This window comes from Hylobates moloch, unplaced genomic scaffold (assembly GCF_009828535.3).
Source record: "Hylobates moloch isolate HMO894 unplaced genomic scaffold, HMol_V3 SCAFFOLD_1, whole genome shotgun sequence".
Lineage (NCBI taxonomy): Eukaryota > Metazoa > Chordata > Mammalia > Primates > Hylobatidae > Hylobates > Hylobates moloch.
Window position 1 is genome coordinate 65,596,665 of NW_026652276.1, and position 15,768 is coordinate 65,612,432.

General features: G+C 40.3%; 1 pseudogene; it reads left to right on the plus strand.

Moving 5' to 3' along the window:
• The first annotated feature begins 3,017 nt into the window (after positions 1-3,017).
• Positions 3,018-4,111, plus strand: LOC116810050 (tissue alpha-L-fucosidase-like; annotated as a pseudogene).
• Positions 4,112-15,768: the final 11,657 nt, after the last annotated feature.

Below are 15,768 nucleotides of genomic sequence, written 5' to 3' on the forward strand. Positions count from 1 at the left end.
GGAATCATGGCTCTGGAATGTTATGGGCTTCCAGTGAATATTAATTGATTGGGATTCAGCATTACCATTTTACTACTAGGTTTAAATTTATGGGAAGAAGAAGAAATTTTAGTCAGTTGGTTGGAAGGGGAAACATCTCCCTCCCTGCTCACCTGGGACTGAAACTATCCACTGTGCTTGCAGAGTCAAGCACCAGCTTGTCCACGGAAACTGACGAGGGGCAGAGGCCATGGAAACGTGAGGTGGGGAACCAGTCTCCATCGCTACCACCATTTATGTTTCCCTAGGGTGAACTCCTTAATCCTCCCTACAACCATACACTGAAAATCTGTGTGTGATTAACTATTTTCTGACCACCTCAAAGCCAGGCAGGGAATCTGGCTGCCAACAATAGTAGGGGTAGCTCTGGCTGTTGCAGATTATTGGAGAAGGCAGAAAGTAGCTCTCTTTACAGAGTCTAAGAAGGCTCATTCTTAGAGGAATAGGGTGAACAGACTCTCTATTATACTGTTAAATATAGGCTTTAGAAAACTCAAACATTTTTAAAAACCCTAATGATGCACAAAGGAGCACAGAAATATCTGAAATACTTCTCAGTCTTCTATCTTTTCGGAGGGAGTAAACTAGTAGATAAATGACTTGGTCTTGGATAACGTCTCTATGCAGTAATGTAAGTTTTGTTCTGTTGTCTTTGATTCTTATATATTTTTTGTCTCTGTTTCATGCCTGAGAATTTCCAAGTGCAGCAACAAATAATCAAAACGTTGGTCAAACTATCTCCATATTTTCTAAAATTGAATGCTGTTTCTGTACTAATAATTTTCCAGATATGCTCCACGACCAGTATCTGCACACAAACTCCTATTTCCTGGGTATTAAATTTCTTTAATTACTGTCTCTAGTATATCTGGCATATGCAATATAGCTAGTATATTTGGCATGATGTTTTAAAATACCCTAAGAATGGGTCAGTCATTAGTAAATTTTCATGGCTATACAAGGAATCACTGTAAACAGATTCGGATGCTATACTTCTCTGTACATGTGTAGGCTAGAATATAGATCACGTCAAAGAGAAAGGAAGACCATTTGCTATTTTGTAGCTTATAGTAAGTCTACATAAGTCTTCTTAGACTCTGTGTAAAGAGAGTGACTTTCTGCCCCTTCTCAGAAACGCATGCTGCCAAGGCAAAACATTTAGGACAGAACCTGGATCACAGTTAAGTCCTTTATAAGTCTTAGCTGTATCTTCATCTTCTACTACTATTACTACTACTGCTGCTGCTAGTATTGAAAAGCCTAAGAGTTATGCCGTGACCAGGGGTGAGCTAGGCTGGTTTTGTTAGATCTGCCCTGCCCTGGAATGAACCTAACACATGTGCAGTAGATTCAATGTTTGCTCCTCACCTTTGAGAGATCCTTTCAAAAGCCATCTTTGTGGGTCACATTTTTCCCATCTGCTGTCCCCTTGGAACTGTTGAGTGTCAGGGTAAAGCCCTGGGATGCAGCATGCTTTGGGGCCGTCACTCTCTACCAGTGCATCTCAAACTATCTGTAGTGAAGGATCAGTTCCGTTTTTTACTTCCAATCAGTCACAGACTGATGGGCAAAATGTAATAAACGTAACTTAAAGTGAAACAAAAAGCAAATATATATAAAACTCAAGTCCCTTTTCAAAATTTTAAGATTCAACATACACAAATGCATGCTGCCAAATGGCTCTGACAGTTCTAAATTCCTCCTCTCAACTCCCTACTTATCTCTGAGCAGTATCCCACAGATGACAGACAGTGGGCCTCACGCTGAGTGGGATGTCATAAAGGACAGCGAGGAACCCCATAGGCCCTTCATTTCCATACTGGTTTCCTTCCATAGGGCTCTCATCAAAGCAGGGGACACAATGGGCCAGCAGGTCTCAACCCTAGACTGGAGTGGTCAAAGCCCTGGTGTGAAGCTTGTACATTGGAGGTGGCTCAGAGCGGCCACCAGTGGAAGCTGCCCCTTGTCCAGCTGCTGGCCATCCACATAGCTGGGAATTCACAAACAGCTAAGCAATAGGCAGTTTAGTGAAGACACACAGGTGTGGAAACAGTTTGTGATAGGCAGGTTTATGGCAAATAAACACATTGCATGATATACTGTAATCCACTACATAAACAACTTTAAAATTGTCTATCCTTATATTTCCAGCATTTGGCTTTGTTAATCATATGTCTTCCTGACAGCAATTAAATAACCTTGAGAGTAAATGTACACCTGCTGTCTCCCCTGGGGAAACTACATCTCTTGTGAATGACAGAAGTTCTCCATAAAACATAACTGAAGCTAGGAGAATTGAATTTGGAGATATGCCTTTCCCTCTTGTTTTATCTCTAGTTGAATTGGAGTGCATGGCTTAATATAGCTAATCTTTTTCTAGATCCTTATTCTGAGCTTTTATTTAGACCAAACTATTTCCCTGAGGGGCAAATTGAAGACAATGGATAATAAATGAGGTTGTAATGAGTACCACCACACAGGCTGTGAAAAGTACCACCACAAGTACCACCACCAGCTCATTTGGCCTGAACCTTCACTCTCCCCAACTTCTTTTAATTCTTTCCGATTTCCACAACAGATTCCATCTGCTTCCATGAACACCATATTGGTACTGCTTTCCTTAAAGCATGACAAAAATAAGTTTGTTTGCTTGACTGAGATCCAAACAAGGTTTATTCATTAGGATTAATTAATTAAAAGTCTCCGTTAATTTGCAGGCTTCCAGGGCTCACTAGATGAGGTTGCTGGCAGTGGCCCCTGCGCTGCTGCCACTGCTGCTGCTGGTGCATGGAGCCATCATGTGGGTGCTTGGGGCTCCAGGCAGGTACACTTTGGACTGGCTAAGGCTGGATTCCTGGCTGCTGCCACACTGATTTGATGAGGCCAGTTTCAGCATGTTCATGCACTGGGGCATGTTTGTGTACTGGGGAGTGTTCTTGGTGCTGGAAAGGTGAAGACAGATCCACTACCAGCACTTCATGTATTACCACTACCTACTTGGCTTCAGCCATGCAGACTTTAGGCAGCAGTTCACAGTGGGTTTCTTCCATCTGAATGGACAAGTGGGCCAATCTCTTCCAGGATTTGGAGGCCAAGTATGTAGTCCTGATACAAAGAATCACAAACTGGCTGAGTCTTATGTCTTAGAACTTAAATTCTAAGGATATGGGGCCCTACCAGTTTGGTTGGTGAGTTGGAAACAACAGTCTGGAAGAGGAACATACACCATGAACTCTATCACTTCTTAGAATGGTTCCATCCACTCTAGCTACTTGATTTAAAAAAAATGGCTTCAAAACACAGCATTTTGGCAGTGTAAAAACAATGCCACAGCTATATGATCTTGTTAACGGGCACAAGTCTGATATGATTTTGTCTAATAAAGTGAGAATGTCCTGATACTTATTTGAACTTGGCTCTACAATGATAGCTCTATCAAGGAAGAGGTGGTAGTAAATGACCGATGGGGTCAGAAATGGTCCTGTCACCATGGACAGTACTACAACTGTCAAGAGAAACTTAAGCTGAGGAGGTTGCAAGACCACAAGTAAGAGATGTGTACCACCATTGACAAGAAATTCTGGGGCAATGGTTGCAATATGGCAATGTCTGACTTTGCAAGTGAATCTGAAATGGTTTTGGAACTCTTTCAGACAGCAAGTTTAAGAGGCAACTGTCTTCTCAACATTGGACAAGCTAAAGATGATCTAACTGTTCCTGTCTTCCAAGAAAGGCTTCTTGCTTTTGGGAAGTGGCTGAGTATCAGTGGGGAAGCTATCTATGCCTCTAAACCATGCAAGGTGCAATTGGAAAAGAACATGACATCTGCATGGTATACCTCTAAAGGATCAGCTGTTTATGTGATTTTACTGCACTGGCCAGAAAATGGAGTCTTAAACCTTGAATCCCCCATAACCACCTTGACTAGAAAGCACATAGTGCTGGGAAAAAAGAATATCTGAAGTGGTCCACAGGTCTGGACAAAGGCCTTCTCCTTTTTCTGCCCCAGTTATCATCCTCTGCTTTCCCAGTTGAGTTTGCTTGGCCTGTAAAGCTGACAGGAGTGAACTGACTGTTGGAGTTCAAAAGGAAAGGGGCATTGCCTGCTGTTTGCTGCTTTGATTTGCCTTTTATAGTACCAATATTGTAATCAACTCACTTCCCTTCTCCACCCAGAGATGGCTTTTCCAGCACTTTTTAATCAAAGGAACTGAATATATTACACTGATGCTTCAATAGACCAAGCATCTGAGCTCTCTTGCTAGCATACTTCTCTCTGGTCAGCAAAAGGAGGACTTGAACACTTAAGCTCCAAGTTCATCCATTCTTAACGTTTAAAATTATCTACAACAGAAGCTTCCCTCTATTCTCTGTGTCTGATAACCTACTTGTTGACTTAGAGACTTTAGATAAAGAATAAGCCAAGTCTCCCTGTTGCTTGTGGAGGAGGTGGAAAGGGTTTGGCAAGCACAACCATGCATTATTTATTTAGCATCAATTGTCACCAACACACTGCCTCCTCCCTACTAAAGTGCAGGAGAGCCTGGAAGGGAAGGAAAAAGCTTGCTGGGCTGCTGGTGGTCAACTGTTCAAAAATTTCCAAAGCAAACTTAGAGCTCTGAAATCCAGCCTGTTTATAGTGATAGTATTAAGAAAGTGAATGTGATTCTGCTCTGTCTTTAAAATATACTCAAATTAATGTTTGCATGCCAAAAAAATTTATAAGTTTCTCAACCATATCTCCCACCTCCCCTTTGCAACTTATTTAAGTTATTGTTGAATAAATTGGCTGTCTTGGAATTTCCCACAGTTTGGAGTTTGCTGATGGCATTCCTGTGATGTTTAACATGTTCCTCTCTCATCGTAAGCTGTAAATTGGTAGTTGGATTTAGAGGCTTGACCAGATTCAGGTTCAATTATTTTTTTGTCAAGAATAATGCACACGTAGTGTTCTGCACTTCTGTTAGGAGGTACGTAATGTCTAAGTGTCTCTCTTTGGTGTTTAGCGGCCATTAGTGAACACTGTCCAGAGCCATTAATTCATTAGAAGGTTGCAACATGCTGATATCTCAATTCTATCCATCCTCATTCATTTATTAGCTGGAAAAATTCTATAAAGAGAAACTTACCCTTTATTATTTGACTACTTTGAGATCAGTTGTTTTAACACAATGAATTAATCCTGTAGCATTCTTTAAAGATGATTAATAAATTTAGATTTTTGATATCATTCTGAACTTACATTTAAATATACTTGATATGTTTCCATTGAATTCATTTCATTTATCATTCCACTGAAGAGCTCAAATTATCCCATCTTTGGCCAGTTGGATCCTCTTTGGACAGAGTCATCGTACTTTTTCATAGCATCCTTGATACCTGGCATGACAATATATTCCAGGCTCATTTAATAAACTTCCTGTCTCAGATCTGGAATCAGCCATCTTTCCAAGAGGTGGGTTCCTGTTGGTGGAAAAATTTTAGAGATGCAATCAGGGTTCTGGAGGTGCTCATTGCTAGTAGTAGTAGGTTGGCCATTGTTTCTAGGCCTTTCCAGTGGAAAGAACTAGAAAATGCATGCTTTTAAACCATAAAACATATTATGAATTAGTACTGCTACTCAGATTTATTTTCAGGACTACAACACTTTTACCTCATTGATCTTACAGCTGTATCTACTCTCACCCAAGCTGGAAATTCCAGTTCTCAATGACACCAATATATACATATTCTTGCTTTACCCCACAACAGTTTCAGAATACTAATACCAGTACTACCATAACAACATGATTCCTGAATCAACAGATGCAAACAAAACCAGTTAGAAGATATAATGGAATAGAAGACCATGTGTCTGATAGCTAAAAACAAAATACCTCAGTGTATTTTGTTCAAAATCACTATTAGGAAAATTATTAAACACTCATAAAGGTACAAAATTAGACTTAAACAATTGGAAAGGTAAATGATAGTCACGAAGAAAACATAAATATCTCAGTTATTTCTATGCTTATTTAAATATTTAATGTAATCCCTGTGAAAATCTCATCACATTTTTTCCTAGAGCTAGACAAATTGATTATACAGTGTGTTTAGAAGAATAAACATGCAAGAATAGCTAGAAAATGCCTCAAAAGAAGAGTAATGGTATTATATTAAAACATAAACCTCTAAAATTAAAATAGTTTGGCATTAATGAATAAGCATAAGAATGGAAAAAATAGAAAATTCAAAGGTATACCTAGTTGCACATGAATATTTAATATATGATAAAAATGGCATCTCTAGTAAGTAAAGGATGGAACTTTTAATAAATGGTGTTAGGGTAGCTGTATGAAAAGAGATAAAATTGACGCCACTCCTTGTACTACATAACACGACAAATTCTTTTTTTTTTTTTTTTTTTTCGAGACAGAGTCTTGCTCTGTCGCCCAGGCTGGAGTGCAGTGGCACGATCTCGGCTCACTGCAAGCTCCGCCTCCCAGGTTCATGCCATTCTCCTGCCGTAGGGTCCCGAGTAGCTGGGACTACAGGTGCCCGCCACCACACCTAATTGTTTTGTATTTTTTTAGTAAAGATGGGGTTTCACCATGTTAGCCAGGATGGTCTCGATCTCCTGACCTCATGTTCCACCTGCCTCAGCCTCCCAAAGTGTTGGGATTACAGGTGTGAGCCACTGCACCCAGCCAATAACAGGACAAATTCTAAGTAGATGAGAAATTTATGTGTAAAAGGTAGAACATCTAAAATATTGGAGGGTAAAAACCCTGGGTGAATTAATCTATAACCAGGATTGGAGATGACTCTCTAGAGTACACCTTAAAATCCAAAAGTAAAAAGTAAAAGAACTGCCACTTGTGATTACATGAAAACAAATGCTTGACATTTGATCCACGTGAGTTATCTTAAGCCCATTTTGCAGATGAGAAAACTGAGATTCAGAGAGATTTAAGTATGTTGCCCAAGTTTATACAGTTAGTAAATGGCAGAGATGGAATTTGAACATGTGGCAATTGCAACGCATTGCACACTGAGCCACCTAAATTTTTGTTCACTTTAAGTACACAGAAAAATCAGAAAATAAACATTTTCCAGACTCTACTCACAATTGGGATGTGTAATCATTTGTTGTTGTCATTGTTGTAGTTTGTTTGAGTCTTGCTGGGTCACCCAGGCTGGAGACAGTGGTGTGATCATAGTTCACTGTAACCTCAAACTTCTGGGCTCATGCAATCTTCCTGCCTCAGCCGCCAGAATAGCTGAGACCACAGGCATGGGTCACCACACCTCACTAATTTTAAAATTTTTAGTAGAGATGGGGTTTCGCTATATTGCTCAGGCTGGTCTCGAACTCCTGACCTCAAGAGATGCCTTGCCTCTACCTCCCAAAGTGCTGGGATTATAGGCATGAGCCCCTGGACCCAGGCTAAAATCTTATTAATACTGCTAGGCAAGGTCCCATCCATTCGATTTAGACTTAATGTAAAAGAAGAATTACAGAAGAGCTTTAAAAGGCACGAGACTCTGGGGAGAAAGAAAGACTTTGGTATATTTTGAAGACAAAACTAAAATGTAGTATGATACAACATGTACATTTATACCTCTTAATTTTTATTCTCTTGGTCAGAAACTCTGTGACATCACAGCAGCACCCTCATCTAATTCTTGCTCAGAAACACCCTATCAACCCTAAGAATCTGGTTTTAAATACATGAAGGTTGAAAGATTCTTCAGATCTTTTAATTTATTATCAGCAAAGATGATGGTTTGGCCAAGTCATTTTAATAGGAACAGTTCAACTGGTTGCTGGGCTCATAAAGGCAGGAGGTGCCAAGTGATTGAAGGCTTCACTTTTCAGGGGGCGTCTGGTGTTTGCACAAACTAAGCAATTAGTTACAACATTTACTTCCTGCTTTTCCCATCTAATTTGTTCATATTTTAATTCTTCATTCCCTTGCAAGGTATCTCATGGCTAGGCAACAAATACTGAATTTCTCTTTCTGTTCCCTCAAGAAAACTTTGAAAGCTGATTATGCTTTCTCTCCATTAGGGGCATGGTTAATTATTGGCTTGTGAGAGCAATGCAACCCATTTATTGATTTTGCAGAGATTATTTAATTGTCGGGCACCCACTGGTGTGCCAGACGTTGTTCTTGGTGTTAGAGATACAGGGAGGGCAAGGCAGACAAGTTCTTGCTTTTGAGGATCTTACATTTCATAGGAGGAGACAGAGGAAAAGAAACAACCACAAAGCCAGGTAATATCACAGAGTGATTTATTCAGCAAATAAAACATTAAACACAGTGATGTGTTGATAGGGGCTGGGGCAGGGAACTTCCTTAGCTACAATGATCAGAAAAGTCCCTGACTAAAGTTCAAGCCACATGAAGACCCAGGGGGATTGATGTCCGGGCAGAAGGAACAAGTGTGAAGGCCTAGAGGCAGGAATGCACTTGGGGTGTAAGAGGAAGAGAAAAAGCACAGTAGTTGGAGGAGAACAAACTATACCGAAATATAACTGACCTCCAAGTATTTGAGGATTTGCTCATTTGTTAGTTGATTCATTTATACTCTGCCTTGTTCCAAAAAGGATTTATAACAGCCCTTTGAATGTTGCTGTTCCTTACAGTGCCTATAGATGAGTTCTCTAGCAGGTAAAGTCTAAACAGTATCTAGGATGGAGCATTAGGACAATCAATGCAAGATGCTTACTTTTTCTTTTGAAGACTCATACACCTTGAAATGTTATTTAAGAAATTATTTCTGAAGAAAATGGTTGCACTGAATTTAATTTCAAATCAGCAGACTCATATTCGCTAATTAATCATGGCACATGCTATTTACAAAACTCCTGTTAAAAACAAATTTCTTTTGTACACATTACAAAGAAATGTTACATAAAATTAAGCACCAAGTAATGACTTTTATTTGCGGTTAGTTAATAATACACAGATGATCACGCGGCTGTAAAGGAAGCCACTTGGGACATTAACAGATATGCTGGCACAAAGGAATTGGAAACAGACAGACTGTGAGGCATTGGGCTCAGCTCTGGGTGGGGAATAAAGAGAGCTCAAGAATCAGTGGACATTTGATGTTCTGACTTTCAGTAAGAGGCAGAAGCCTGATGGAGCCTTTGCTCAGAGAAGTCTGACCTTTAGGTTTTTCAAATGGTTTCTAAGTTATTTTTTTACTTCTTGCCCAGCAAAAAGGTTTTACAAAACTTAATGACATTTTTATTTAGCTGAGATTTCCTGAATGACCTTGGCTCAGAAGTACTTTTTGGCGTTGCAAGAAGCTATAATTGCCCCAAGTTCTGTGAGCCACTTTAACTCAGCTAATTTCTTGGTACTTAGTGATCCCAAGCTAAGGGACTCAGACTTTATATTTTGGGAAATGAAAATAAAATAAAGCCCTAATATCTGAAGGAAACTAATACTGCCTCTCTCTGAAAGTCTGCAGGCTATATAAGTGATCATATAAACAGACACAAAAAAGAAAATATTTGACCCCACATGGCAGCGAATGGGTGGGAAAACCAATGGCCTCATAGCTTTGTGATTAAAGTTGGTTTAAGCCTCAAGAAAGGAAGAAGAGGGGTTAGGAGACTGAAAATGGCTTGCCCTTCTCTTATGGAGCAACTTTTCTGATATTTTCTCAATTCTATTTACTCTTATCCAAAAGCCAGAGTGAGGCAGGGAAAAGGGTGAGCACAATGAGAGACTCCTTGTGTCCAGCTCTGGGAAAGGACCTCAGTGCCCCAAGACATAGAGACTCCTGGAGGGCATCCAGGGCTCCCCTAGCTCAAAGTGTCTCTTATTTTTCATTTCATGTGTTTACACACCTCGTTTGTTTCGTAGATGAAATGGTTATCAAAGAACTGTAGACTCCATGGTGACATTTTAGCTTCTTAAATAGGTGACAAACATCCCTGGCATATCTGGGTTGGAGATTACATCAGTGCCATCATTACTCCTCTCAGGCATCTATGGCTGGTCTCTATTTCCCATGGAAGCTGAGTTAAGTCATTCCTCCCATGGAACTGGATGGGAATGAGGAAGTCTGTAAACGTAATCCACAATAAAGCCTCACTGTCATCATTATTAGGCTTTGGGGCAATACGATAATACACTCACAGAGGCACACACACCATTACCAGACTAATGATGAACTGAAGATGAAAAAAAAACTTAGGGGAGCTTCCGAATGGGATTAATCAACAACTCCAAGGCAATATCATGCTGTGCTTATGCTTTCTGCAAATATTGACATTGAAGAATTAAACATGTGGCTAAAAAGGATATCTTTGTCCCTGTGAAAGAAAATTTCTATGTTACTATTTCAGATCAAAGAGAACGCAGAACAATAGAAGCAAGAAGGATCCCAAATATAGTGTTGCAACTCTCCTCACCTGCAGGAAGGGGTGAGTGCTGTATATGTCTTTACTGTTTCTGTTTGTTTAATCTCTGTTTCATCACCAGTAATAAGAGTAATAATTACATTACACATACATATATTCTCTTTATAGATACACATAAATACACCCATACACATATATAGTAACACACACACACACATAATTTAAGCTGGAAGAAGAGTGATAGAAAAAGACCTCTGTTTTTTCCTTTTTTTGAATTTGGAAAGCTATTACAGACTTCTCCAGAAAGAAGGGACAACAGGGAAGTCTGTTTTGGGACAACAGGGAAGTCTGAACACAGGAGATATGGAAACGGGGCAATAGTGAAAGAGGAAGTTCAGATGGAATAGGAGGCAGAGAAAGCAGGAATGATTTCTTGAAAGACAAGGCAGAATTGGTTCTGGAAACCAGAGATCCCTCACTGAGTAAGTCATGACTGTTTCAAACAATCAGCTGGGAGCTGACCAAGAAGGCAAGTGGTAATGCTTTGATGTGAAACATTTGTACACATGGTCCCACAATATGAGACATGGATGTATGCTTCCACATAAACTTGTTAGAGCAGCCTGTTTCAGGCAAAAATAGCTCCTTTGGTATTTTCTTGACTACATTTGATACTTGCTTACTGACCATTTAAGTTAGAGCTTGAGCATTGTGATAGATTAGATTATCATTTAGCAAATATTCACTCCCTGTCCACCATCCCCAATTCCCGCCCCTCTATACCTCCATGGAGGCAGTACCTCTCTGCTTCATTGATGTGGGGTTTGGCCCTGTGACTTGCTTGGCTCGATAGAATACTAGTAGACTTGATATAAGCAGAGCCTGCAAATGTGCTTGTGTAGTTGGGCTGGCCCTTCTTCTGCTTCTGCCATGAGAAGAAATGTCCTGGTTAGCCTGGCGGTCCAAAGCGGGTGAAGAAGACATAAGGAGCACATCTGGACCCAATCTGTAGCTTGAAATCAAGCCCAGCTGAACTGAACCTGGATCAGCCAAACCCAAATATATGAGGGAGAATAGATGATTATTCTGTTAAGCCATGGAGTTTGAGTGTGGTTTGATGTACAACATTAGCTGTGGCTAACTGATACCAGCAGAACTGCTGAACGCGCAAGTGAAGGAGGCAAGGAATGCTCATTGCATCATGCTTATAACGCATAGTGAGTAAGCGAATGGTGGAGTCTCCAGCAGGGGTGTGCAGAACATGGAAAGCGGGGGCTACCATGTAGAGCACAGTAGCATGAGGCTCTGCTGAGCACAGGTGGAGGGTCAGTATTAGGCTGCTTGCGGAACAGCATGGAGTAGTGACTATTCTGTGTACAACTTTGTATAATCTGATATCCACAAGAGCTCTTGTTTTTGGAGCAAGGAGAGTGTTGGTGGTGGTGGTAGTGACTTCTTTCTTTTTGTTTGTTGTTTTGCATAGTTTTGAGATGGGGGCATAGCCATGGAGCGTTGAAGCCATGATCTAACCTCCATCTGCAACTGATCCCCTGGACTGGGTTATCACCTGGTGGGTAGAAGGGTAAGGGTCAGAGTCTGAAGGAGCTATTTTCGAGAGACATTGTCACCTGGACCCCAACATGGCCACTCTTGTGCATATCAAAGTATGGCACAGAACTAGGGTTGAGGACCATTCTCCCCTACTTCTTTGAGGCACCCAGACAGCTCTGGCTTCTTGAAGACTAGCAGGTTAGGGAGATGTCACCAGTGTTACACTTCGTTCTTACCATAGGCAGCACCAGCTGGTGCTACAGTGAGGTTCCCTCCAGCCTGGCATGAGTGGAGGATCCAGGAGAGGAAGGTGTGGGACTGCTTAAGGACCTGACTGGCAGGCATGTGAGGAGATGAGACACTCCTTGGGGACTCCCAGGAATTCACTGGGAGGGCTTGGTAGGGATGCTTCAGTAGGGTGGGACAAATGAAAGAAATTTGGGATAATAATGCTAATGGGAGCTCATTTGAATGCACATGCTGATGAGGCCACAGAGACATCCCAGCTGGTTTATTGTTGAAAGTTAACTGTAGCTGGCTCAATTCCCACTGTCGATACCCACAGAACTTTCTTGATGATTCTGGAGGATGGGGGTGGGGGTCTCTCTTCAACTGCACATTTAGCCCAACAACCCAGCCCTACTGGAAGGAGAATATCACCAAGATATTGCCTCAGTGAAACTTCCATTGCATCACTTCAGGATGAAAACTCACAGGCTCATAATAATGTTGACAATTTATGTTGATAAGAGTTACCAAAGACATATAATTGCTCAAGAGAAGTAGATGTATGTTAAGAGAGAAAGGAAGAAGAAAGAAAAGAAGGGGGGTAGAGAGAGAGAGAAATAGAGAAAAGACAAATCTCAAAGATGTAAAAACTTTGAGATATACAAAGTTTCCTTTCTAACCACTGGTAACACCAGTGCCTCTTTTTTCCCCCAGATAATATGATATTTAACAGAAAACATAATACATTTATCATCAATGATGTAGAGATGATACCATTTCAGGAAGATAGAGATGGAAAACAGTCCCTTAATATTCCATGGCCTTGGTATAAAAAGTGAGTCACATCCACTCACAACTCAGGAAATTTCTTGATCTAAGTGCATGCTGCACTGACCCCCTCCCAAGATGAGATAATAAATTCCGTCTGTTACTCTTTTTAGTTTTTTTAAAAAAACATTTTGGTATCATCTGTAGAGTTTAAAATACCAGTGGTTTTATGAATCCCAAAGCATCTGGTTGTCTGAAAAAAGTCTCATTGTCCCTGGGAAGTTTTCCCCAAGAAAGAGAAGTAAAAGATATTACAATTTTAATGTAATAATTGGTCTATATAAGAGAGAAACAGTAATATTTACAACATTGTGAGTCAAAGCTTCTCATTAGAAATTCTCATAGAAGGAACTTAAACAAGTTAAGGGAAAGATAGACTATTAATGAAGGGAAACACTTATTCTCCAGTCAGTCATTCATTTATTCATGCAGTAAATATTAGTTGAGCGCCTACTCCAATTGAAGCCTTGAGCACTATGTTTGATTCTCCCTTCTCAGCCAAAGATGAGAGAAAAGCTCTAAATGACAGCCAATCCTCTCATCAATTTAATCTTTCTATTCTTTCAGTTGGTCCAATATCAATGGGAAAAATTGACTTCTGGCTATGCAGCTTCTGGAAGCAAAGTCAGATAATAAATATAGTTCGGATCGTGAACAGGTCTACCTGGCTCCAGCTTGTTGTGCTGGCTCAACCGGCTCATGAGTTCATTTTCCAGCTCCTTCCATGCTTCATACTGGGGAAAATGATCCATGGGCTACCCAAGGTGCATTCCAGTGTGTCCAAGGAGCATCCACAAAATCCAGTGTCCCTAAGTAGCAAAGAGAAGTGGAGGAGAAAATCAAAAGATGAGCAGGAAAAGGTAATGTGGTCAGTGGGTCAGTATATCTAGCAGGAATCCTACCATATTTTCAGCTGGGGATCTAAAATAGAATGCAGTTCCACACTATACCTGAAAAAAGCAATTTTCTCTGGGATGCATAACCCCTGAATCCTCTGTATTGGTTTCTATGTCTAAATCTCAAATCCTAAATGAGTTTATCACATATTTAGGAGACTAGCTATGTGCATAAGCTCAAGGACACTGAATCCCAGCTCTGTCACTAACTCTATGACCCTGGGCAAGGTACTTAACTTCTTTGTATCAGCTTTATTTACTCACTCATTTATTCATTCACTCAACTAACACTTATTAAAATCCTACTATGTGTCCAGGTACCCTGCTAGGCAGTGAAATAAAAGAGACAGAATCTCTAACCTCAGAACATAACATACTAGTGAGAGAGACAGCAAAAAAAAAAAAAAAGAATCCAACAAATGAAAAAAATATATTTTTAAATGTGAGAAGTGTTATGAAGAAAACAAATAAGGAGCTGAACTGGAGAAAAAGATATTTGCATTAGATAAAATAATTAAGAAGAACCTTTACATAGAAGCATCATAATCTTGGGAATAATAATATGCTTATGTGAAAATTGGAATAATAACACAGTCTTCATTGGATCATGGTGAGGCTTAGTTAGATGATGCATGCAACACATTTGATTTAGTGCCTGGAGTATAGGAAATATTCAACAAATGTTTATTATTATTTCTTCTATCCTAGGCTGGACTTAGCACATAGACTTAGTATGTAGTACTAACACATGGCTTTGCACAAAGTAGGAATTTAATGTGTGTTGGTGGTGAGTTATGATGAGAATGTGGTGACATGGTGCCACTCCTCCATCCTGTCGCTATTCACAGTCTCTGGCAGCATCAGAGGGGCTAAAATTGCCCTCTTAGGCACATACCTATGATAGAAAGGGATATATCACACTCTGGATCCCCAGAGTAGGTCCCTGCAGGATAATATTGTTCCAGGCAGAAATCAAGATAACCCTGGTACTGATTTGTGTTTCAGTTGCTCACAGTATAAACAGAAGCCACCAGGGATGTCCACTCAGCACTTCTTCCCAGGCACAGGAAAAAAAAAATGTTTCTTTATAAAAGAAAGATGAAAGAAGGGCATTTTCAGTCTAGTCTGCAGCTCTTTAGAACATAAACTGCTCAGCCCAGGGGAATTGAAATGGATGAAGCATATGCAAAGTCAGATAATGAACGGAGTTTGGGTGAAAAAGATGGTGAAAGAAATTGCTTGTTTTTATTTTTCCATCCATAGTGATAGATGAAAAGTGGTCAGTGGTACCAGTCTCACTGATGTTGAACATTTAGGGAAGAGGGCAGCAGTATCTCTGTGATCTCACAATGGATGTAACAGGATTTATTATTTTTAATTCATAAAATAAAATTTCAAATAGACAGAAATCATGTGAATTTCTAGGACTACTACTTATTATACATGAGAAGTAAAACTACCACATTTACTGGTCTGCTGGTAGAATTCAGGAGACATACTTTTACCCTTGAGGATGGTATGTCGGTCGAATTATTAATGAGATGAACTATGGAAAGGGGAAAGAATACAGACTGAGTGGTGGACAATGCCTTCTAGTCCTGGGCTGTCACAGACATGGGGCAGACATTTGTGTTCTCTGGGCTTCCTGATTTTTGTGCCATGCAGTGGTTATAGGTATGTTGTGATCTAATAAACCCCTGGCCCATGAGGCCTGGGATAACTGAGGTCCTGAGCTGATCATCAGTCCAGGATTCCTCGAAAGCAGTTTGAGGGGATTCTAACAGCATGTCCCATAGTCCCTGCAGGTGGCAAATACCACAAGCTTGTCTGCAACACACTGAGTGCTGCCAGGAAAGTGCTCCTCAC